Raw genomic sequence first — 24455 nt, forward strand, 5'->3', positions numbered from 1 at the left:
CTGAGTAAGAAGTGGGTGAGGGGGAGTGTTCCCCATAAGCTGAGTGCTTGGGTGACCGCCCAGAAGAGATTCAGTTGCCGCGTGCCAGAGCGCCCACAGCCGGCAGCATGTGTTTCCATGGTCACGCCTATGGTAAGCTTTAGAACAGTGAGGTCAAATTAATTCAAGGGGCTCTGGAGAGAGCAGATGATATAGTAGATTGGTGGGGAGCTAGTCTAGGCGCTCTTGGGGATGTTCTTTTGAGAGAGGTGTCCTCCATGGTCCCCGCCAGCTGAAGCACAGAGATGCCCTGGCCAGTGCTAGCAGAGCTCTGTGCTTCCTGCAGCCAGCCGCATTTAAAGCCACAGGGACCCTGTGGCAGAAGCTGAGAGCACGTCTGGAGCAGGGACACGAGCTGCCTAGCAATGTACCCTCAGAGCCATCCCCAGAGCTGATGCTGGAATTGAAGCCCCACAATGGCCAGTAGCCAGCAGCCCTGTGATACCCAGGGACCCTCTTGGGAGCTGGGCGAGAGGTCACTGAATCCAACCCAGGCCACCAAAAAGAGGTCTCCCTCCTGGACCAAGCTGGAGCTCCGGGACCTCTTCATACTCTGGCAGGATGAGGAGGTCCTCCAGGAAACAAGGTGCAAGAGGCGGCACGCCCCTGCCTTTGCCTGGCTGGCCACCAGTTTGGCTGCCCGGGGACACTTTGCCCACAGCCAAGAGCAGGTACACTCCAAAGTAAAGCTGCTGAGGCATGCATACATCTGGTCTACAGACGTGGCCAGCCATTCAGGGACATGACCTGCCAACTGCCGTTCCTACTGGGAGCTCAACAGCTTCCTTGGGGGCGAGGACACCTCTCCACCCATCACGGAGCTGGACACGGCCCTGGATGAGCCCGAGCCCAAGCCTGAGCCAGAGGTGGAGGAGCAGCCAGGATCCTCCACCCCAACTCCTCTCCTGTAGCTGGTGCTGGAGGCATCCTTGCATGAGGAGGGATCCAGCAATGGAGCGCTGGTGATTGCAGTCCCATCAGAGTCATCCAGCCAATCACCATTGAGCAGGACCTCCCCAGACCTTGTTGTGAGACACTCTGGTAGGTACTTGGTTTGTTGCACACCCCGGCACAGCTGGAAGTGGGCCAGCCACTGGCTCCAGTCCACACATCCCAGATGGTTGCACCTCCTGGCCCACGGAAGCAGCCGCGGGTGACACTCAGCACCTGCTCCCACAGACAGCACTGCAAGCTGCGCACACAGGGAACGGGTGGGGAAGCTGGAGTGCACCCAGCATGCACCCCACCCATATGGGGGCCCCTCGGTGCCTGGGTTCCCCCAGGGCCACCAGACGGGGGGCAGGAGGGCTGCCACTCCACACTGGACAGGGAAAGATGGAAGGAAATAGTGAGGGAGACATCAGACATCAATGGATGCTGAACCCATGGGTGTTGATGATCATGATGCCCCATGGAGGAGGGGTACCGGCCCCAGATCCATGCCACAGAGGGGCATTCAGGGAGAGAGGCTCTGGCCCTGGCCCCATCCTGCAGAGGGGGCTCTGGCCCCAGCCTGCTTCATGGCAAAGGCCCTGTAACAGGGGCTCTGGCCCTGCACTCTGGTGGGGGCTCCAGCCCCACCCTGCATTGCAGATTCATGGAGGGGCTCTGGTCTGGCCCCACCACTGCCGTCCCCACCTCCTCCCATGCTGCATGGGGAGGAGGGGCGGGCCGGAGCCCCTGCGGCAAGCTGCTTTAAATCCGTTTGCATGCCAAGGGTTGTTGACCCCTGGTCTACCCTCAAAACAAAAAAGCAGTAAAGTAGCACTTTAAAGACTAACAAAATAATTTATTAGGTGATGAGCTTTCATGGGACAGACCCACTTCTTCAGCCCATAGCCATACCAGAACAGACTCAATATTTAAGGCATAGAGAACCGAAAATAGTAATCAAGTTGACAAATCAGAAAAAAAATTATCAAGGTGAGCAAATCAGAGAGTAGAGGGGCTGGGGGTGGGGGTGGAGTCAAGAATTAGATTAAGCCACGTATGCAAAAGAACCCCTATAATGACCCAGAAAAATCGCATCCTGGTTCAAACCACATGTCCACGTTCAAACCTGGTCTACCCTGTGTATAACACAGGCCACCAACACCACCCAGCACCTGCACATTAACCCAGCAACCCAACCAAAGTCCTCCAGGAGTCTTAAAGGAGTCTAGGCTGTTATGTGCCACAGGCAGACAATACAAGGGATCAAAATGCATCAGTGCTCAAGGTCCCTGCAATAGCAGGGATGTGTTTAAGTGAGCTATGTATAAGATTTACCCAGATCTAACCCTGGCAGGTGACTCTCATTCCGCACAGCAGAGGAAGATGGAAAAACCTCAAGATCACTGCCAATCTGACCTGTCCCTATTCCTGTTTGTCTCCCATCCTACATCAGGCTCTGAGCAAGCATGAGGCAGCCAAGCATAAGGCACAGGGTATTCGGTGCCACCTCAGAGCCCTGGCCTTCCTTATCCAGTATCCATTTGTAGACATGGACATTTCTGATGCTTCAGAAAAAGGAAACGAAATGGTATAAGCAAAACAAACAAAAACCCAACAACCCAAAGCTGAGTACAGAGTAGGGGGGCGCAGAATCCCTTTCTAATCACTACAGGGCTATGTCTACACTAGCCCCTCTTTTTGAAAGGGAGATGCTAATGAGACACTTCAGGATATGCTAATGAGGTGTTGTAATGAATATGCAGCACCTCATTAGCATAATGGCTGCTGCGGCACTTCGAAAGTACCGCTTTCGATTGTGCGCGGCTCATATGCATGGGGTCCTTTTTGAAAGGACTCCGCACATGTCGAAATCCCCTTATTCCTGTAACCAAATAGGAATAAGAACATAAGAATGGCCATACTGGGTCAGACCAAAGGTCCATCCAGCCCAGTATCCCGTCTGCCGACAGTGGCCAATGCCAGGTGCCCCAGCGAAGGAGAACAGAAGACAATGATCAAGTGATTTATCTCCTGCCATCCATCTCCTGCCCTTGTACTGAAGGCTAGGGCACCATACTTTACCCCTGGCTAATAGCCATTTATGGACCTAACCTGCAAAAATTTATTGAGCTCTTTTTTAAACCCTAATAGAGTCCTGGCCTTCACAGCCTCCTCCGGCAAGGAGTTCCACACGTTGAGTGTGCACTGTGTGAAGAAAAATTTCCTTTTATTAGTTTTGAACCTACTACCCATCAATTTCATTTGGTGTCCCCTAGTTCTTGTATTATGGGAAAAGGTAAACAATTTTTCTATGTTCACTTTCTCTACACCATTCATGATTTTATATACCTCTATCATATCGCCCCTCAATCGCCTCTTTTCCAGACTGAAAAGTCCCAGTCTCTCTAGCCTCTCCCCATATGGGACCCGTTCCAAACCCCTAATCATCTTAGTTGCCCTTTTCTGTACCTTTTCTAATGCCAATATATCTTTTTTGAGGTGAGGAGACCACATCTGCACACAGTACTCAAGATGTGGGCGTACCATAGTTTTATATAGGGGAAGTATGATATCTTTTGTCTTATTATCTATCCCTTTTTTAATAATTCCTGACATCCTATTTGCTTTACTAACTGCCGCTGCACACTGCGTGGATGTCTTCAGAGAACTATCCACTATAACTCCAAGATCCCTTTCCTGATCTGTCGTAGCTAATAAGGGGATTTCGAAGTGTGCAGGGTCCCTGTGTAGACAAGCCACGTGATCGAAAGCAGCACTTTTGAAGTGCCGTGGCCACGATCATGCTAACGAGGCACTGCATATTCATTGGAGCACCTCATTAGCATATCCCAAAGTGTCTCATTAGTATTCTCCTTTGAAAGTGGGGGCTTGTGTAGACGTAGCTCAGCTGAAACCCTGATGAAAGTGTTTTTGAAAACATAAACTGGAAGTGAACCCCAGGGCTACTGAGCCCTGCCCCACACCATCACATGCAACCATGGCATAAAATTGCATTCCTAAATTTATCCAGCTCTCTCTCAAAACTCACAAAGTCCTTTGCCTCCACAATGCCTACTGAGAGCAAGCTGCCTTGAAGACACTTATACCATCCACAGCCCCTGTTCGGTGCTCCACTGTCTGGCCTGCTGACTGTGGGGGGCAAAGGGGGCAACTGCCCTGGAGCCTGGCAATTCAAAGAGGCCCAGACCACCTGCAGCAGTCATGGTGGCCGGAACCCAAGGCCTTGAATGGCCACCCCACGTGGCTCTGAGGGCGAGAGGCAGTGTTCCCTGTAAGCTGATTGCTTGGGTCGCCACCTAGAAAAGATTCAAATCACAGAATCACAGGGCTGGAAGGGACCTCAGGAGGTCACCTAGTCCAGCCCCCTGCTTCAAGCAGGATCAACTCCCACTAAGTCATCCCAGCCAGGACCTTGTCCAGCCGGGACTTAAAAACCTCAAGGGATGGAGAATCCACCAGCTCTCTAGGCAATGCATTCCAATGCTTCACCACCCTCCTGGTGAAGTAGTTTTTCCTAATATCTAACCTACACCTCACCCTCTTCAACTTCAGACCATTACTCCTTGTTCTGCCATCTGACACCACTGAGAACAGTTTCTCACCCTCCTTTTTAGAGCTCCCCTTCAGGAAGTTGAAGGCCGCTATTAAATCACCTCTAAGTCTTCTCTTCCGTAAACTAAACAAGCCCAAATCCCTCAGCCTATCCTCATAGGTCTTGTGCTCCAGACCCTTAATCATTTTTGTTGCCCTTCACTGAACCTGCTCCAGCAAATCCACATCCTTTTTATACTGGGGGGCCCAAAACTGGACACAATATTCCAGATGTGGCTTCAGCAGTGCCGAATAAAGAGGAATAACTACATCTCTAGATCTGCTCAAAATGCTCCTCCTAATGCACCCTAGTATGCCGTTAGTCTTCTTGGCTACAAGGGCACACTGTTTACTCATATCCAGCCTTTCATCCACCATAACTCCTAGGTCGTACTGCTGCTGAGCCAGTCGATCCCCAGCCTGTAACAATGCTTATGATTCTTTCGCTCCAGGTGCGCGACTCTACATTTCTCCTGATTGAACCGCATCAGATTTCTTTTGGCCCAGTCCTCCAATTTATCCAGGTCCCTCTGGATTCTCTCTCTACCCTCCAATGAATCTACCTCTCCCCCTAGTTTTGTGTCATCTGCAAACATGCTGAGGGTGCAATCCAGTCCCTCATCCAGGTCATTAATAAAGATGTTGAACAACACCGGCCCCAGAACTGAGCCTTGCGGCACTCTGCTTGAAACAGACCGCCATCCAGATATTGAGCCATTGACCACTACCCATTGGGCCCGACCATCAAGCCAGCTTTCTATCCATCTTATAGTCCAAGGATCCAATCCATATTTCCTTAACTTATGGACAAGAATGTTGTGGGAGACGGTATCAAAAGCCTTGCTGAAGTCAAGGTATATCACATCCGCTGACTTCCACATGTCCACAGAGTTTGTTACCTTGTCATAGGAGCTAATCAGATTGGTCAGGCAGGACTTGCCCCTGGTCAATCCATGTTGGCTACTTCTGATCACTTTCCCCTCTTCGAAGTGCTCCAAAATGGATTCCTTGAGGATTCCCTCCATTATTTTCCCAGGGATTGAGGTAAGGCTGATGGGTCTGTAGTTCCCTGGATTGTCCTTCTTTCCTTTTTTAAAGATGGGCACTATGTTTGCCTTCTTCCAGTCATCCGGTATCTCCCCTGATCTCCAAGAGTCTTCAAGGATAATGGCCAACGGTTCAGCAATGACCTCTGCCAATTCCCTCAGTACCCTGGGGTGCATTAAATCCAGACCTATGGACTTGTGCACATCTAGTTTTTCTTGATAGCTCAGAACTTGTTCCTTCCCCACAGATGGCTGCCCTCCACCTTGCCATACTGCATCGTCTAGGACCGTCACGTGGAAGTTGACTTTGTCTGTGAAGACTGAGGCAAAAAAAGCATTGAGTACTTCAGCTTTTCCTGCATCATCTGTCACTAGGTTACCTCCCTCATCCAGTAATGGCCCCACACCTTCTCTGTTTATTGTTCACATGCCTGTAGAAACCCTTCTTGTTACTCTTCACATCCCTTGCCAGCTGCAGTTCCAATTGTGCTTTCACTTTCCTGATTACTGCCCAGCATTCTCCAGCTGTATGTTTATACTCCTCCTTAGTCAACTGTCCATGTTTCCATTTGTTGTATGCATCCTTTTTGAATTTAAGCTGACTAAGGATTTCCCTGTTAAGCCAAGCTGGTTGCCTACCATGTTTGCTTTTCTTACTATGCAGCAGGATTGTTTGTTCCTGTGCCTTCAGTAAGACTTCTTTAAAATACTGCCAGTTCTCTTCAACTCTTTTCTCCTTCATCTTCATTTCCAAGGGATCCTGCTCATCCATTCTCTCAGGGAGTCAGAGTCTGCTCTTCTGAAATCAAGGGTCTGTATGTTACTGCTCACCTTTCTTACTTTCAACACTCACCCACATCTGCCAGCATGGTTTCTGTTGGTGGTGTCCATCTGAAAATGCCTTGGTGCACATAACAAAATTTACTCCACACATGGAAAAAATACAAGTATCACTGGTGGGGTGGGAGATGACATGGTATAGGCAGCACTAAGGGTCCACATTCCCAGGGCCCTTCCTTTTCCAGGGGCATGGAGCTGCCCCACCACGCACACCTTGCCCCAGGAACGTTGGTGGCTGTCGGCCCTGCTGTCCCATGCACATTAGAATAGAACACTCACGGTTATCGGTTCTGAAGAACAAACTCAGCAGGCAAAGCTTGTGGGTGCATGGCACATCGTGTGTCGAGTTACCACTATGCAACAGTTGGTTTAGAGTATCAAAACAAAAAGCAGTCAAGTAGCACTTTAAGGACTAGCAAAACAGTTTATTAGGTGAGCTTTCGTGGGATGTTTTATTAGACCGAAACAACTTTGAATTTTTTAACTGCAAGCAGTTCATCTCAGAGCAACAACTGTTAACAACCCTAAACAACACACCTGTACTCCAGCATTCAGGAGCTCTCTCCAGGAGCATACCAGCATGTGCTCTGCCGGGCATTGGTGAGTAACCTTACCATAACAAACCAGGAGCAACCCTGGAATAACAAGAATGGAGCTAAAGAATTTTAGTAACCAGAAGAAGTCTAGGATTTTAGTGTAGTTGAATTTCTCATCTCTGTATCTCTGTTTTCCTTCAGCATTTGAGGAAGTGAGTTGTATCTCACAAAAGCCTATGCCCCAACACCCTAATAAATTTGTTAGTCTTTAAAATGCCACTGGACTTCTTGCTGTTTTTGTTGAAATAGACTAACACAGCTACCCCTCTAAGGCTGTGTCTACACTAGCTCCCAACTTCGAAGGGAGCATGGTAAGTCAGGTGTCGGGAGATTACTAATGAAGTGCTGCGGTGCATATTCAGCACTTCATTAAGCTAATTCTTCCCCACGGCAACTTCAAAGTGGCAAACTTCCAACTGGTTGCTTGTATGTAGCCGTGGCTAACCCACCGGTACTTCAAAGTAGCGCAGGCACTTTGAAGTACCTGTGGGTTAGCTGCGGCTACACACAAGCCGGCATTTGGAAGCTTGCTGCTTCGAAGTTGGGAGCTAGCGTAGACACAGCCTAAGAATTTTAAAGCTTGTTTTTAAAATCAGGATTAAGATCACCCACAACAGCTGATGACCTAATAAATGTGTTAGTCTTTAAGGTACTAGTGGACTGTTTGTTATTTGAGTGAGCTGAAGTTAACCGTGCAGGGCCCTTAGAGAATAATAAAATGATCCAGTCTTAGCTCTTAATTTATATTATATAAAATATTCAAATTTCACCTACCTGATAAATGAGTCAGTCATTAAAAATAAACTGTGCCTGGGATCTTTCAATGCTGTTGTTTCGAGTTACCAATTAAATCCTGTAACAGTTGCATTCAGTGTTTGTAGGGCAATGAGCTGGGTTTAGTAAACTCATGCTTTATCAAAAATCTTGTTTCCTCCATATTTACCCTTTGCAATTCTAAACAAAGTAGCTCTCACCGCAGCCAACGGCCTTTTTGCAAGTACTATCGTGTGATTGCTATACTGGCACCATTGCAAGAAAGTTAAAAGTGAATGATGAAAAGGCACTTTTTCTGTTTGCCTACTCCTTGAAAAAGAGTAAAACTAACAGAGGTTTATAAGGGTAGTGTAGCTGGGAAAAAGCACCATCAAATAAACAGAGTTGTATTGTTCAAGTTCCTGCTCAACCGCATTTAGCTTGTCTCCTTAAACAACTGCACTGGCTCCCTTCCGTTCATGTCAGGGTCCAGTTCACTTCAGCACTGCTCTGTCACCGATTTCTGCCCCTCACTAAGGCTGCGTCTACACTAGCAAGATCTTTCAAAAGGCGGCTCTTTCAAAAAATCCCAGAGAACATCTACACATAAAAAGTGTTCTTTCTAAAGTAAATTGAAAGAATGTGGTACTCCTTTCAAAAGTGTTCTTCCACGCCTGTTTCAAGAAGAATGCCTTCTTTCGAAAGCTTCTTTCAAAAGAAAACGTGTTTAGACATGCCACAATTCCCTTCTTTCGAAAGAGCAGTCCTCATGGGACCTAATTTTTTGATCACTGGCCCGTTCTTTCAAAAGAGCAGGGTCTGTGTGGATGCTTGCTTTTGAAAGAGCAGATCACTCTTGATCCGCTTTTTCGTGTGTGGACTCAATCTTTTGAAATAAGTTCTTTTGGCACAGATCTTCTGGAAGGGTTTCTTTCAAAAGATCTCTGTAGTGTGGATGTATTTCAGGCTATGACTACCCAGCAGTGCTATTTCAGAATAAGCTATTCCGGAAAAGAATTTGTGGAATAGTTTATTCTGAAATAGCACGTCGACACACAAAATGCGTATTGAAATAGTGCTCAGCTATTTTGAAATGGAGCATCCACACTGATAGGGCACGTTGGGTAGGGCTGGATGCCGCCTGTTTCAAAATAGCCCGTTCCCTGTCTATACACATCTGTTCCCTGTCTATAAATATCTATTCAGAATAGGTGCTATTCCTCGGAAATTGAGGTTTATTGAAATCGAAATAAGCCATCTGCTGTTTCAAAATGATTTTGAAATGGCGGTTTTGCTGTGAAGACACTTGTAAAGTTATTTCAGAATAGTGCCCGTTATTCCAAAATAACTGCTGTGTAGACGCTCCCTAACTGACTTCAGTGGCGTTACCCTGGTTGTACACCACTTGCAATTGAGGCTGTAGTGCAGGGTTAGCCAACCCCCAGCTCTCGAGCCGCATGCGGCTCTTTGAGCCATTCAGTGCAGCTCTTCCTCAGAGCTGCGTGCTGGGACTGCTGTCCTCCGCTCTGCACATGTGCCCCACCACTTGGTGGAAGCATGTGGTGGCAGCAGCTGCCCTGGGGCAGCCATGATGGCAGCTTTGGTGAGTCACCAGCATTGAATTAGAGTGGGAGGGGAAAGGGTCTGGGGGTGCCCAGCTCTCGGGGAGGAGAGAGCATTAAGTCAGAGCAGGGGCAGGGCCTAGCTGTGGGGGAAGGGTGGGGGATTGGGTTATAATGGGGAGCTGTGGGTGCCTGGTTCTGGGGTAGGGGATGGGGATTGGGTTAGAGCGGGAGATGGGCATGCCTGGCCCTGGGGGAGGGGAAGGGCATTGAGCCATGTATTATATATTTATTTTTATCTATCTATCTATAGATATCATATATAGCTATATATAGAATGATAGCTAAAAATAAATAAATATATCATATATTAAAATATACATATAATATGCGGCTCTTTGCACTCTATTTGGTTCTTCATTCCTAACTGGTTGGCCACCCCTGTTGTAGTCAGTGAGTTAGCTACACCAATGGGAGAATTGCTCCCATCAGCATAGGTAAGCCACCTCCCTGGGAAGCAATAGCTAAGTCAAACAAAGAATTCTTCATTGATCTAGTGCTGTCTACATGGTGACTTGAATCACAGAGGTAGCCATGTTAGTCTGTATCTCCAAAAAGAACAAGAAGTCCTGTGGCCCCTTATCTGTTAGTCTATAAGGTGCCACAGGACTTCTTGTTGTTTATTGTGACTTGAGTAAGTTTAACTATTCTGCTCATGGGTGTGGACTTTTCACGTCTTTCTGACCCAGGTAGTAAAACCAACCTAATTTTCTAACATAGACCAGGCCTGAGATAAGAATCTGGCTGGCTGTGTCTGCCCTGAAGAAGATATTTGCATATTGTGCCAAGATGTTTTGTGCGTCTGTATGGGAATCGAGTTATTTCCTTTTTAGTGATTAATCAATTTTTTTGCTGGACATCAAAGGTAAATGTGCTTCCTTTTTGGCTTGCAGAGGCAGTGCATGCATAAAATCAGGAAAATGGTATGTAGTAAGTCTGGGATCCTTTATAAATAAGAAGCGAAGAACTAGCTTGGTTGTGTACTTACAACATTTACTGTCAGTATCCGGCTTTTGAAGCTGAAAGGATATGGAGTATTTGCATGGAACCCCGCAGTAGATGGGTCAATGTTTCTCCAGATATAAGGGCTTAATAAGAGTTATACAGAGCTCCTACAGTGTTGCATTTTTCCAGAACATGACTGTCACCATTCCAGGTGCCTGCACTTGTGTTTTCCCCTCCACCACCATCCCAGAGGTCTAGCAAGGATGTTCATTCTCAGGCTTGGTCTACACTAGACCTTACCTGTCGACTTCAGATATGCAATTCTAGCTATGACAATTGTGTAGCTAGAATGGACGTATCTGCAGTCGACTGTAAGGTCAGTCCTCAGTGCGGGAGATGGATGGGAAGATTTCTCCCGTCGACCTCCCTTACTCATGGCGAGAGTAAAGATGCATGAAATACAACTCCGGGAAATAGATCTCTGAAAGATCATCCTTGAACAGGTTGATTTCCTGTTAAGTATAGACATACACTCAGCTTCTCCCACTGTTGCCATTCCCATCCAAGAAGGTTATGGCTAAGCTGACAGTTCTTTGCAGTCGCCGTAGAGACTAAATAGACTTGCTTGTTTTCTCTTCAGAGACTGATCACAGAGGGTTGTTGCAAATATAAGGTAAAAGGCACAGGGAAAACATTTTGAAAATAGGAACATGCGTCCCTGGAAGGGAACCTGGCCTAGGAGCCAAGTGCACGGCTGGGAGGGAAGCCTGGGAATGGAGGCCAGTGGCCAGGGAGAGTGGACCCCGGCAGCCTCCCAGGAGAGCCCAGAGACTGGCAGCAGAGGGACAGCATTAACCTCCCCTGGTCTGGCAAATTCCCTGGTTCAGAACCTTCCAGGTCCCAAGGGTGCCAGACCAGGGGGGCCCAATCTGTACTAGAGAAGATACATACAAGGCCACAATAACACACACACAACCGCATTTTGAATGTAATGTACCACAAAGGTATTTACCTTAATCCAGTAAAGTTTAGTGCCATTTGGTAAAGTTTACCTTAATTTCATCAATTTTTTTCAAGTTATTACAGGGGCTAATCAAGAGAAGAAAGTGGGGATGGCTAGGCCACACTCTGAGAAAACCATCATCCAGCATAGCCCATCAAGCTCTCCAATGGAACCCAGAAGTAAAATGCAAAAGGAAGACTTCAAACAATGTGGAAAAGATGTACTGAGATAGGACAACTGAGATACTCCTGGAGTCAGCTAGAAGTGTTGTCCTGAGACAGAGTGAAGTGGAGTAGACTTGTAGATGACCTATGCCCCACTCGTAGTACAAGGGCTTAAGTCAAGTGTCAATCCATCACAATAGAAGCACAGAATGTTGTTATCATGATGTCTTCATCTAGCACAAAGAATTTTACAAACCGCTGTGCCTCTTGAAATATCTATAAATGTTTCTATTAAAGTAGTATCTAGCAGTTCCATTGTGCGAGGCACTGTACAGGAAGAAGTCCTTGTCCTGAGGAGCTTACAGTTTAATTCAAGTCGTGTATCCAGAGAGTTTATAACGAAGCAGGAAGTTATTACAAATAGAAAGGGAGGACATGACGCACAGCAACAAGAACATGCATTAATAGAGGCCAGCTTTGTAAAGCAGGTATTGTCCCTGTTTTACGAAGGACCTAAAAGACAAAAAGATTGAAATCTGGCGCCAATGAGACCAATGACAGAACTCTCACTGACTGAAATGGGGCCAGGATTTGACCAAAAGAAGCTGAGAGACTTATTCCTAAATCACACCAAATCACCAGCTGAGCCACAAATCAGATATAGCAGCCATGTGCTCAGCGGTATGGATTTACATGTAACCCTTCTGCCGGAAGAAGTCAGCAGCAAGCAGGGCCAGGTTCAACATCTAGGGGTTCCTTTTCATCCATCTCACAGAGAACCAGCTCGAGCCCCCACTCAGTGGCCTGGGAAATTCACACACCCCTGGGTACTTCAAAGAGGCAATGCTTCCCCACTTGCAAGCACAGAGTCTGAGTGTAAAAAAGAAACTTTCAATGAAGAGACAGAAAAGTCATACAGCATTAGCTTGGGAAAATACCACACCCAGTGTTCATAACCAATCCTCAAGTAACTGTCCAGTTCAAATGGATTGAGCAGTGTCCTTTGCTTCTCAGGCTGTAAATAGCCAATCCTCACACTCAAACTTTCTCTGCACCCCTCTTCAAATGCCCAGCTTACATCTCTGTCCAGTCCGTGCAGGTCCTGACACATCCCCCTGATGCATTCCTTCACTGAACCTGAGGCAATGCCACCTTTGCGCTGGTTCAGCGTTCTGCTTTCCCCTGCCAGCTGACTTGACAGCCAGCTGCTGGTCGGTCCTCCCAGCCGCGCCTGCCAGCCACGCCTGCTGACCACCTGCTGCTTCTCCTGATGGCCATCCGCTGCAGTCTTGTGGGTTTTGCTCTAGGCAAAACCCTGTGATTCCAGCTCTTCATAGCTTCAGGTACCAGTGATTTCAGCTCATAGTGGTATTCAGCTTTGGACCTAGCCACAGCCCCTCAGTATTCACCAAGGTGGATTCTCACAGAATAACTATAGATCTATCCTTAGGCCTACCTTTGAACAGTGGGGAGAGGGGGGAACTAATCAAACCAGTCTCACAGCTGTATAGTCAAAAGGCTTTCAGCTAGCTGGTTCAACCACTGTCCCTCACCCCTTTTCTCTCCTCAAAATGCTTTGAGGGAGGGATCCCTCTGTAATCCATATCTTACACAGCAGTGATGACTGCTCTGTACCCCGCACAAAACTTCAAGCAGTGGCGAGACTCCACAATTCTTACACTGGGTGACAACATAAACTGTGACTTTACAACAACATGTTGATTTACAATAGACAAAATCTCATTGTTTCACCTGCTCCCATCAAGCTTTGTTTGCAAGGCATTACATGTGCACACCTTTGCATTTTCATGCAAATGATCTCTGAAGGACACATTCTCCAAATCCTTCAGCAATATTGAGCTCCTGCTGGCTCAATCCTTACATCCGCCAGCTGAGGATCTGGGCCCAGGGGCCCTCATCCCCACTTCCATGCTCAAACTAGTAGGATTCACTTTCTGTTTTACAGCATAGCTTTTTTCTGTGTTTTGTGAATTATATTCCAAATGTAAAATGAGTCACTTAAGTCAAGAATCCAAATCCCTTTTTAGGAATATCAAATTGGGGAAGTGTTGTGACTGGTTATTGGCTCCTTGCACTCACAGTGCCCCTTTGTGCCATGTTCCAAACATGGTGGAAATTCCAACTGCTTTATCCGACTCTTTGTTTTGATTATTTCTGTTGCAGTAGACTTAGATTGGGCCCCCGCTGGACTGCATGCTGTACAAACACAGAACAACAAAAGGGTCCCTTCCTGAACAAGTTAGAGCTGAAGTTGATTTCCACAACCAGAGCATCTTTTTTTCCCCAGCGTGTTGCAAGCAGGAAGCATTTTATATTAATAACCTTAAACAGTGAGTTTCCTTTAACATTTGACAACGGCATGTCCAGCTTCTCTCATGAGTTCATCCACGGTGGTGCATTTCCTGCCTCCAAACTCAGCAACTGGTTTCAATGCGATGGCCTGTGAAGTCTGAGTAAAATGGCCCTTCTCTGAGAAGGGCAGCCTCTTTATTCAGTCATGGAGGTGCTAATAGAGTTCTAAAGACTGTAGAAAATTTGTTGTTTCAATCTAGATTTAGGTCCAGCTCCACAAAACTACTGAGGCTCCTAATAGCCACGGAAGTTAAATACTTTTGTGGATTAGTGATTAGGAAATATTTTACTGCCTAAGGCGATTAGAAATAATCCTCTGGGCTGTAAGCATAAAACACCTTAAGGATCCTGATGAGCTGTGATCAGAGCCAAAACTATCCTTGTTCCCCTTGTGTACTCATTGACCCAAAAATACATCCGAGGCTGACGAAAGCAAAAAAAAAAAAGGAGGAAATCCACATTTAAGGCTGGCCTCCAGTCTACATGCAGAGCAGGGTGTATTAAGGAAGTAGTTAAGGAAATTCCCTGCTGTGGCTGGGAATTGGAGGTCAACCTGTGGTGTGAATTTCCTTGTTTTTCTTTTTCTGTCACCACCACCCTAGTCATGTTTTGATTCTATTAGGGCCCAATCCAGCAAGCTGCTGTGCTCCTGTAAAACATATTAAAGTCAATGGGGTCTGAGAGCATTCAGCACCTCATGGGGTCAGGCCTTTTTGAATTTCATTCTGTAGAGCATGGGTGGGCAAGAAGTCATTCATCAGTGTTAGTGTCTGGCAGCCCACCAGATGCTTGATGTATCTGAATCTCTGCAGGTGTGACTGCTTATTTAAATTGAACATCCGGCAGTCCATGTGGGACTGACCCTGGCGAACAACCTTTGACATTACCCACCCCCACCGCGCACACATAGGGTTCATTGCCTCGGAGATCCAAGTACGGGTTGAACCTCTCTAAGCACCCTCCATGCTGAACAAGAGAATTTGCTGGACTATGGGAGATCAGTATTGTCTAGCATGTTATCAACACTTTCACTGCTTACTGGGCTCTTAGCAGACTTTTAGGGGCAAATTACAGCTTGATGACAGCACAGAACACTGAGAGCCAGGACTGGTGGCTGGAAACAAACTTTATGGGACCACAGGAAACTTGGCCTCACCCACGATAAGTGGCCATCAGTCTAACTAAAATCATGCCCGCTTACAGATGTTGCCAGATGATATAGTGCTGGATTAGAGAGTTTCAACCTGTAATCTCTTTATTCACCAAACAGATGCATAAACTTGGAAGAGCAAATCCTCCCCCCACACTGCTCTGTCAATGTGTCTCATCAGTGACCAAGAGTCACTTGCTGGGGGGTCAGAGGGGAATTCACTCTCCATCTCCAAACCCATCCAGGGTACTGATTAATGCTGACTGTGGTGGTGGGGGTGTGACAGATACACGTGTCTGCATGGAACTGGAGTGAGCCCCACCAAACCCTTTTCCTATACGCCACACGAAAGACCAGAATTGTATTCAGATTCAACATGTGCAGGCGAGACCCTCTATAGTCCACTGCTGATTCCCTGAGCCTCCCCTTCCCATGCATGTTTGCAGTGACGACATGTACCCAATCCTTCAAAAATGGCTCTTCTCCAGTGTAATTAACAAGGTCTATTCCAGTCTTGGAGCGGTGGCTTTGTTATTACTTAATGTTTTTATATAGTACCTCAAATGGGGCTAGCGCTTTAAAAAGAAAATAAAGATCCCCAATATTTCAAGGCACTTACAGCAGCGATGGGTAACCACCAATCGTGAGTGTGCTGTCCTCCTTCACCGCAGTGGGCTCTAGCATCCTGCAGCCCACTGGGATTCCACCTGTGGCCCAGCAGCTCCCCATCCCTCATGCACCTCACATCTCAGGCCACCATAGTCCCTCATGTACCTGCTCCACCCCACCCTCCCTGCACTTTTGGCCTGATTTGCGGTCCCTCCCCAATCTTCCACACCCTCCCCGAACTGGAATAACCATGAATAGCTGATTCATGGCAGTTTGTGGGCTGCAGGTGGAGCCCCAGTGGGCTGCATGCGGCCCACGGGCCCCAGGTTGCCCACCACTGACATAACAGTCCAAGATCCTATTGCTTTCAAAGTAATGCACATTGAAAAGCAGGATCCAAGCTATACATACAAAATAAAGGGGCCTAAATTAGCTGTTACCAGTCAAGACAGAGATCCCAGAGTCATTGGGGTTAGTTATCATTTTGCATTGGCAGTAAGAAAAGCAAACAGTGTTAGGAATCATTAGGAAGGGACAGATAAGAAGAACATATCATAATGGTACTATATATATCGATGGTATGACCACATATTGAATCCCGCTGCCATTCTGGTCACCCCATCTCCAAAAAGAGATACCGTAAATCCTCAAGTTATGTGGGGGTTGCATTTGTGAAACCCCCCCATAACTTGAATTTTCACGCATGTCGAGGGGAGATGGGAATCAGGCTGCAGCCTGGTTCCTGGCTGCCTTTGGCTTGCAGGAGCCAGAAAACTGCCAGCTGCCTGGGCCCCATATCAGCCACCAGAGCTGCCCATGCCAGCTGCCTGCCAGCCCAAGAAGTGCACTGCCAGGGCTGCCTGACAGAGCCCTGCACTGCTAGGGCCAGCCACTTGTCCACCAGCCACCCGCCCCAGCTGCAGGCCAGCCACCTTAGCCACCAGCCCAAGCCCCACGCTGGCAGGGCCAGCCCCCCCAGCAACATCCCCAGCCGCCCAAGCTCCACATTGCTGGGGCCAGCCGCCCACCCGCCAGCCTAAGCCATCTGAGCCCCATGCTGCTGGTGGCAGGTGCCCACCCCACAGTTTGAGCTGCCTGAGCCGCCCATTGCCAGGGTCAGCAGCCCACCTGAGCTCCACACTACTGGGGCCAGCTGCCCACCCCCCCAGCCTGAGCCACCTAAGCCATGTGCTGCCAGGGCCAGCTGCCCAAACCCCACGCTTTCAGGGTCCACCACCTAAGCCCCACAAACCAACCACTGGAGCTGCTCACCTCTCACAAAACCAAGTACCAGCCCCCTGCTCTTACACCTTCACCATCCCACTCACCCAAAACAGGCACCCCCAGTCCCCCATCTAACCCCAGCCTCCTCCTCCCCCAACCCACACTCACTCACCTTTGCAGGAGGCAGCTAGCTCCACAGGGGTCTTTGCCGGCTGCCTGCTTTTTGTAATGGCTGCGCCGGGACAGCCACCTTAAATGGCAGGGGCTGAGAGCTGGAAGCAAAGGCCAGATCTTTCTCCAGGTGGGAAGAATAATGGGGAGGGCTGGGCCACCTCATGTCTCCCCTGGAATTTCTGCACAGTCCCCGGGGGGGCACGCCCCCCCCAGTTTGGGAAACCATGGGCTAGACGGACCATTGCTCTAACTTTATAGACACTCTTGTGTTTTCCCCCCCTCGGCTGTGATGTGGCTGGTGCTCTTTCTCTAAGTACCTATCCCTGTAGAGGTATTTCAGTGGTTCCTTTTCACTCCCTGTTCATTAAAGTGGAATTCATACTGGGTGCAGTTCAAAGGAAGCACATGTTCACTTGCCTCTGCTTTACTTGCAGGATGACTGGTTGGATCACAGTGTATCTGCAGTCGGTTGTATCATTGCAGGCCTGATCCAAAGCCCACTGCAGTCACAGAGGCATCACATCGAAGACCGGAAGGGACCCCGTCAATCATCAATAGGAGCCTCAATGGACTGCAGATGTGGTCAAACTTGTATCTTGGCACCTGACTCAAATGTCGCCTGACTTCTCAGAGCCAAGCAGCAGGCTGCCCTCAGATGATGGATCTCCAGCATTCTGTTCCCATGGCCACTGACTCAAGAGAGACAAGCACCGAAGAATTTGAGGCAAATTATTCAGATGAGTGCTTATGTAACCCTAACGGTCTCAAGTAAGACTTACCCACAACTAAGCAGGGTTCCCCAAAATGTGGGTGACTGTTTTTTTCTATCTTTCAGATCCCTGGAGAACTGGCAGTTTCGCTGGCAAATGGAGCTCATTTGATCAGGGTCTTGGACTCTGCACAGTCAGGAATGTAACAGTGAGAAGAGCATGTTTCATAGTGACAAAACTCGGGACTTTCACCAGCAGACCTCAAAGTGCTTTAAAAAGCACATTAGTGTCATTATCCCCATTTCGAAAATGGGAAAACTGAGGCCTAGGGAAGCACAAGCCTGGGGTAAAGGCATCCAACAGCCCACGGAATAGAACTTAGCTTTCTTGAGTGTTCTGTCTGCTAAGACACCCCTGCTGTTACTGTTCATGATGCAGAGGTTCATAGCTGACATTTTCATTTGGGTGGATTATGGCCAAGAGAAAGGTTTGCAAGGTTGGGTGTGTCCCTCATGATCATGTAAATATGCATGTAAGCACTTTTACTGACCTGAGAAGTGCCATGCTAATCGATGAAAGGACTTCCAGAAGATGAGTTACTCCCATGTGCATTTGCAGGAGCTATATAGCGATTATTTATGTGTCTGTTTTCTATCTGTTTTTGTTAGGTTTTATTATTTCAGTTATCGTCTGTATTACAGGAGATGCAAGGGACTCCATGGTTCAGGACTCTATTGTTCTAAATCCTGTACAAACCCACTTGCAAAAAGACAGCCTGTCCCAAGAAGCTGAAATAAGACAAAACAACAGACAGATACAGACAGATGAGAGAGACCAAGGAAGCGGTTGGACAATATTGATTTGCATGATAGGTGGTGGCATGTTATCTGCATATCTATCTGAATATCTATTACTCATCTGTGTGTCTGAAGGGTCTGTCGCTGCACTGTGTAAGGCCTTGATCCCTGTATACCAGAGGACTCTGTGCCTGCATGGAGTCAGTGCCATTGGCAAGCGTGTACCAATGCAGGACTGGAGTCCATGCAAGCAGTTGTATGCACCAAGCTGGTTGCTGTGTGCACTGAGGCTGAAGGGTTGATGTCGGGTTGACGTGAGCTTTGTGCACGAGAGCGAATGTCGCACAATTTGCCCATCGTGTGCACTCTGCCTCTATGGCCGTGTCTGACTGTGCAAAGCTGAAATTGAAAAGTGCATGTCCCTGCTCCCAGTGCTCCTCTTTCATGAGGACTTCCACTTCTCCCTTACTCTTATGGGCCGGAGAGGGCCAGTCATCCAAAGGCGGTTTACCTTTGGGCAACAACAGTGGCGACTGGTAAGGGGGATTTCGGAAGGCGCACGACTCACATGCCCCTCCTCTTCCCCAAGCCCAACCCTTAATCCACCCCTGCTGCACTGCTTCCCATGGGTATGGAGGTGGCCCCACCCCTCCTCCAGAGCAGAGTGGCTCCAGAGCAGTGCAAGCTCAAGCCTTTGCACACAGTGGAAGTGGTGCAGCACTGACCGTGCGGGGGGGAGGTCCTGAGGGGGTGCATGTGACCCCCCCACACGTCATCCCTGAGCAGCAGAGCAAACAATGAGGTCCTGTTGGAGGCACTGGTGTAAACGCCTTGGTCTGCTGATCTGTGACCTGCGTCACCTCTAATCTTCCTGTCAAAGCACAAGCCAGGATAGCTTACAGCTGTGAAAATTTTGGACTGGGTCCTGCAAGGTGTTGGGATCCATTGGGCTGTGAATTAAGAAATCAGGGCTCTGTTCCTGGGTCTGCCACTGACTCATCAGCACTTCATTGAACTTTTTGTGCTGTAATTTCCCCATCTGTGAAGAGGGGTAACTAATTACACCTGCTTTCGTTTATAAAGTGCTTTGAGAGCCTTGGCTGAAAAGTATTTTAGAAATACTTTCTGGGGGAAGTCAAACCCTTGCAAGACCAGGTTCTTCTCCTAAATCCGCTTCAGGAATTCATCCCTCCCCATTTTTTAACCCCATGAGAAAGTTAGTTCTTCTTTCATATACACTGGTGTGAATCAGAGGTAAAATCACTGGAGCTACACCAATGAAAAAAAAGGTGTAATCAGCCCCTGTTCCTGCACCAACTCCTTTGTTGATTGTTTTGGAAAAGAAGACTTCTGCAAAACTATGATAAACAAATTCTTTCCTGCCCTGAAATAACTTGCAAAACCAAAACAAACAAAAAAGAAAACCACAACACATTGCGCAATGCTTTAGTTTCGGAGACAGCTTCCCAACTACCCGGCATGTTTACCAAGTTCAGGAAATCATCCACAAGGCCAAGAACAGGAAATTAAAAGGAGGAAAAAACAAAAAAATGAAAAGAGGCCTTAAAAAAAAAATACTGATGAGCAACATGTTAAGATCTGAGGATTCCTTCTAGGAACCTAACTCCAGCATCAAGACCAGAGCAATGGTTTTCCTGCAAGAATAACTCCAGTATGGTTAAGCGAGAGAGGGAGAGAAAGGCAGCTGTAGGAAGAGGATGTATGTAATTTTCTGACCAGCAAAACAAGCATGATGCCAGCTGAGTAATGCAATTGTTGTGACCACCAGGAAGAAGAATCTTTCTCCAGCTTGCAGTGCGTCATGTGAGTTTATTTTTAAATCTGGCCAAACTTCTTCAATTTCCTTCCCTGCCTCACTAGGTAAAAATACGATGCGTCCACGTTGGAGAGCCGCATCCTCTTTGAGTTCTCATGGAGTGAGATTCATGCCAGTGCAGAGGCATCGTGTCTGCATATGGTATGATTGCTTGTGTGGCTTCCTTCAGGAGTCCTCTCCCTGACATTTTTAGTCCTACCAGGCTCTGCTTGTTTTAGAGGATGCATGTGTACTCCAGTTAGGCACCCACAGCTGGCCCATGCCCGCTGACTGAAGCTTGGGCTAAGAGATTGGAAACTGCCGTGTAGACAGTTTGGGATTGGGCTGCTGCTGAACTGTAGGCTGCCACCTCTTCCTGAGGTCCCAGAGTCTGGGCTATGGACTGAGCGTGAATCTTTACATCTTGTTAAACAGCCTCTTAGCCTGAATCACCTGGCACAAACCAATGAGGGGGTTTTAATTTCAGCAGTTCTGTGCCTCAAATACCTCCCAAATAGATTGCATCTATCCTAGCATAAATGATGGAGCTCACTTAGTGGTTAGAACATTGGCCTTGTAAGCCCAGGGTTGTGAGTGCAGCTGTTGAGGGGATCTTTCAAGAGTCTGGGGCAGCTTAGATTTCTTGCAAGGGAGGGTGGAAGAATAGCTCACTGGTTAGAGCATTGGCCTTACAAACCAGGTATTGTGAGCTCAAGCCTTGAGGCAGCCTTCTAAAGATCTAGGGTAGATTAAGGAGAAAAATAATGTCAGGGACGGGGATAGGTCCTGCTGTGAGTGCAGGAGACTGGACTCAATGACTCGTTAAGGTCTTTTGCAGCACTACAAGATGTCTATATCTCCACATATAAGCTTAATATTTAATGAATGCCCCTCTCCTGCAGTGGGTAATGATGCCACAGCAATAGATGCAGACTTGTAAATAAAACCCTGCACGGATACAGAGTTTTTATCCGCATCTGCAAAAATGATCCACGGATATCCACGTTCCCAAAGCAAAATGGGAAGTGACTTCCAAGGAAGGAGTACAGCTGATAAGGATCTACAAGGTCATAGGGGACCACAAGTTGAGTATGAGTCAACAGTATAACACTGTTGCAAAAAAAATCAGACATGATTCTGGGATGCACTAACAGGAGTGTTGTGAGGAAAGCACAAAAAGTCATGCTTCCTCTCTATTCTGTGATAGTTAGGCCTCAACTGCAGTATTGTGTCCAGTTCTGGGCATGGCATTTCAGAAAAGATGTGAAGAAATTGGAGAGGGTCCAGAGAAGAGCAACTAAAATGATTAAAGATCTAGAAAACAGGACCTATGAGAGAAGATTCCAAGAATTGGGTTTGTTTACTTTGGGAAAGAGAAGGCTGAGAGGGAACATGATTGCAGCTTTGAAATACCTAAAAGGGTGCTACAAGGAGGAGGGAGAAAAACCTCTGAGGATAGGAGAAGGAGCAGTGGGCTTAAATTGCAGCAATGGAGGTTTAGGTTGGACATTAGGAAAAATTTCCTAACTCTCAGGGTGATTAAGCACTGGAATAAATTGCCTAGGTAGGTTGTAGAATCTCCATTATCTGAGATACTTAGAACAGGTTAGATGCATTTCTAACAGGGATGATCTAGATGGTTCTTGGTCCTGCTGTGAGACCAGGGGACTGGACTTGATGACCTGTTGAGGTCCCTTTCAGTTTCAGCATCCTATGATTTTATGGTTCTATGAATGCAATTATCTGTGAATTTGCAGAGCTTTAGTTATACAAACAGCTCATAAACATTACAGAAAATTCTCACATTTGTCTCGCCTTAGGCCCCTTTGAAACACCAGCTAAACTTTACATTTTACCACATTGTTCTTCCTGGAAGATCGTGAAGAGGCAATCCATCTGCTACAGAAATGCGACCACTTCTACAGCACAACAAAGCACCCATTTTACCTGCCGCAAGCGAGTTCGAAGTTAAAAAGGACAACAATTAACACACACACACACACACACACACACACACACACACACACACACACACACACACACACACACACACACGCTATTGCAAAAAGTGGCTGCAATGTTTTGACAACCACGGATATCATTTTAGGCAGCATGCAGCACAGTATTATATACTGCCCCCTGCTAACAGAGAGAGGAATTACATTAGAGTCCTGCATTTTGGCAGGGAGATTCCCAGCTCAGGTCACACTGTATTTTGACAGGGGGGCTGTTACCTCCCGAGTTGGGACACAATGTCTGTGTGTCCCAAAATGGCACTGCTCTTTGTTGCTGTAATATCACATTGCAAACCCAAGTCTAATTCTCTGACCTTGACCACCACACCACTGCGTCCCCAGCAGGATTGCTGTTCCTTGTTGCCATTGACCACTTGTTATTTCCGCCAGAACTATTAGCCCGCTGTTTCCCAAGTCAGATCCCAGCAGGAGCTAAATTTTGGCTTGTGATGCATGTCCACATAGGGGTATTAGTGAAAGAAAAAGCCCCTGCAGAAGGACTAGGGCCAAGTGTGCAGGAGAGAATGTAGATCATTTGCTCACTACTCCTTCCCCCAGCCAGAGCAGGGAGTAGCTGCAACCTTGCTTTTTACCCCCTACACGCACAATAGAGCTGATGGGCAGGGAGAGGGAATTTGCTACTGACACAGGATAGGCTAGCGGTGCATTGGTCTCATCTGCAACAAGGAGGAAGCAGGGAGGGAATTGTGCTTTTCCAAGGCATGACTGCTTTCCTGCAAGGTTCCTGAGATGGCATAGCTGTGGTGGCCCTGCGTTTGGAAGCTCTGTGTATTCTTCTTCTCCAAGGATTTCCTTCCCTTTATCAACAGGTATTTGTATGAAATTCATTAATTCCTATTTGTTCAATGACTGCCTCCATAAAATCCTCGGGATCCACTGGCCATACTCCATCAACAACCAAGACCTGTGGTAACTGGCTCACCCACTTCCTACCAAAGGAGAAACCAGGAAGAGAAAATGGCGATGGACTGGACGTCCCCTCAGAAAACCAACCACTAATATCAGAAGGCAGGCCTTACATTGGAAACCACAAGGAAAAAGGAAAAGAGGGCGCCCAAGAAACACCTGTCATGGAGACCTGAAGGCAGACACTAAAAAGACGGGATACAGTTGGTCACAACTGGAAAAAAATCGCACAGGACAGGGGATGCTGGCGAATGGTTGTCAATGGCCTATGCTCCAAGATGTAGGAGTGGAAGAGACTTACTACTGCTACTAGTTGTTCATTCTTCATTTCTTTATTTTTCCTGTTGGAGCCAGAGTTCAGAATGGTGTTCACAGTCTCTGGCTTTCTGTTGACTCCACACTCCTGTTCAGCTTTTGATGGGCCTGATTGCTCCCTAGTTCTTTTTCTTTTTGACAAATAAATAACAGCCTTCCTTGTAAGCGAAGCTGTGGCCTGTCAGCATGTTGGAGTTCTATCATGGGAGATGGGAGCAGGGTTCACACATGGGAGTGATAGTACTGATAAATTGCACGGAGTCTTATTTCACTTGCATCAAACCAGTGTGAAACCATGATATGAGAGAGGATATGATACGAGGGGACATGACAGCACCTTTCAAGTACCTAAAACAGTGTTACAAAGGGGAGGGAGAAAAATTATTCTCCTTGGCCTCTGATGATAGGACAAGAAACAATGGGCTTAAACTGCAGCAAGGAAGCTTTAGATTGAGCATTAGGAAAAATTTCCTAACTGTCAGGAGGGTTAAGCACTGGAATTAATTGCCTAGGGTGATTGTAGAATCTCCACCTTTGGCGATATTTAAGAACAGGCTGGATAAATACGTAACAGGGATGATCTAGAGGGTGCTTGGTCCTGCCATGAGGGCGGGGGACTAGACTTGATGACCTCTTGAGGTCCCTTCCAGTTCTAGTGTTCTACGATTCTCTGAATACTGGGAGGACTTCATTTACTTGCATAGAATCATTCCCTTATTTACAATGGTATCGTGGGGAGGGGAATCAGTCCCTGTGTCTCTATTTAGGCCTCAGTCCTATGAATTTCATTTG

The 24455-nt window shown here is 47.3% G+C and overlaps 1 long non-coding RNA gene across 2 annotated transcripts; it reads left to right on the forward strand.

Moving 5' to 3' along the window:
- Positions 1-5: 5 nt before the first annotated feature.
- On the forward strand, positions 6-24182 carry LOC142001245 (uncharacterized). 2 transcript variants are annotated; one of them, XR_012642440.1, is made up of 5 exons: positions 6-132; positions 11464-12896; positions 13738-13904; positions 17518-20414; positions 23252-24182. It is a non-coding gene; the product is annotated as an uncharacterized LOC142001245 (long non-coding RNA). The 2 variants fall into 2 exon arrangements; XR_012642426.1 differs by lacking the exon at positions 6-132 and adding an exon at positions 146-1080.
- Positions 24183-24455: the final 273 nt, after the last annotated feature.

The sequence above is a fragment of the Carettochelys insculpta genome, chromosome 1 (genome assembly GCF_033958435.1).
Source record: "Carettochelys insculpta isolate YL-2023 chromosome 1, ASM3395843v1, whole genome shotgun sequence".
Lineage (NCBI taxonomy): Eukaryota > Metazoa > Chordata > Testudines > Carettochelyidae > Carettochelys > Carettochelys insculpta.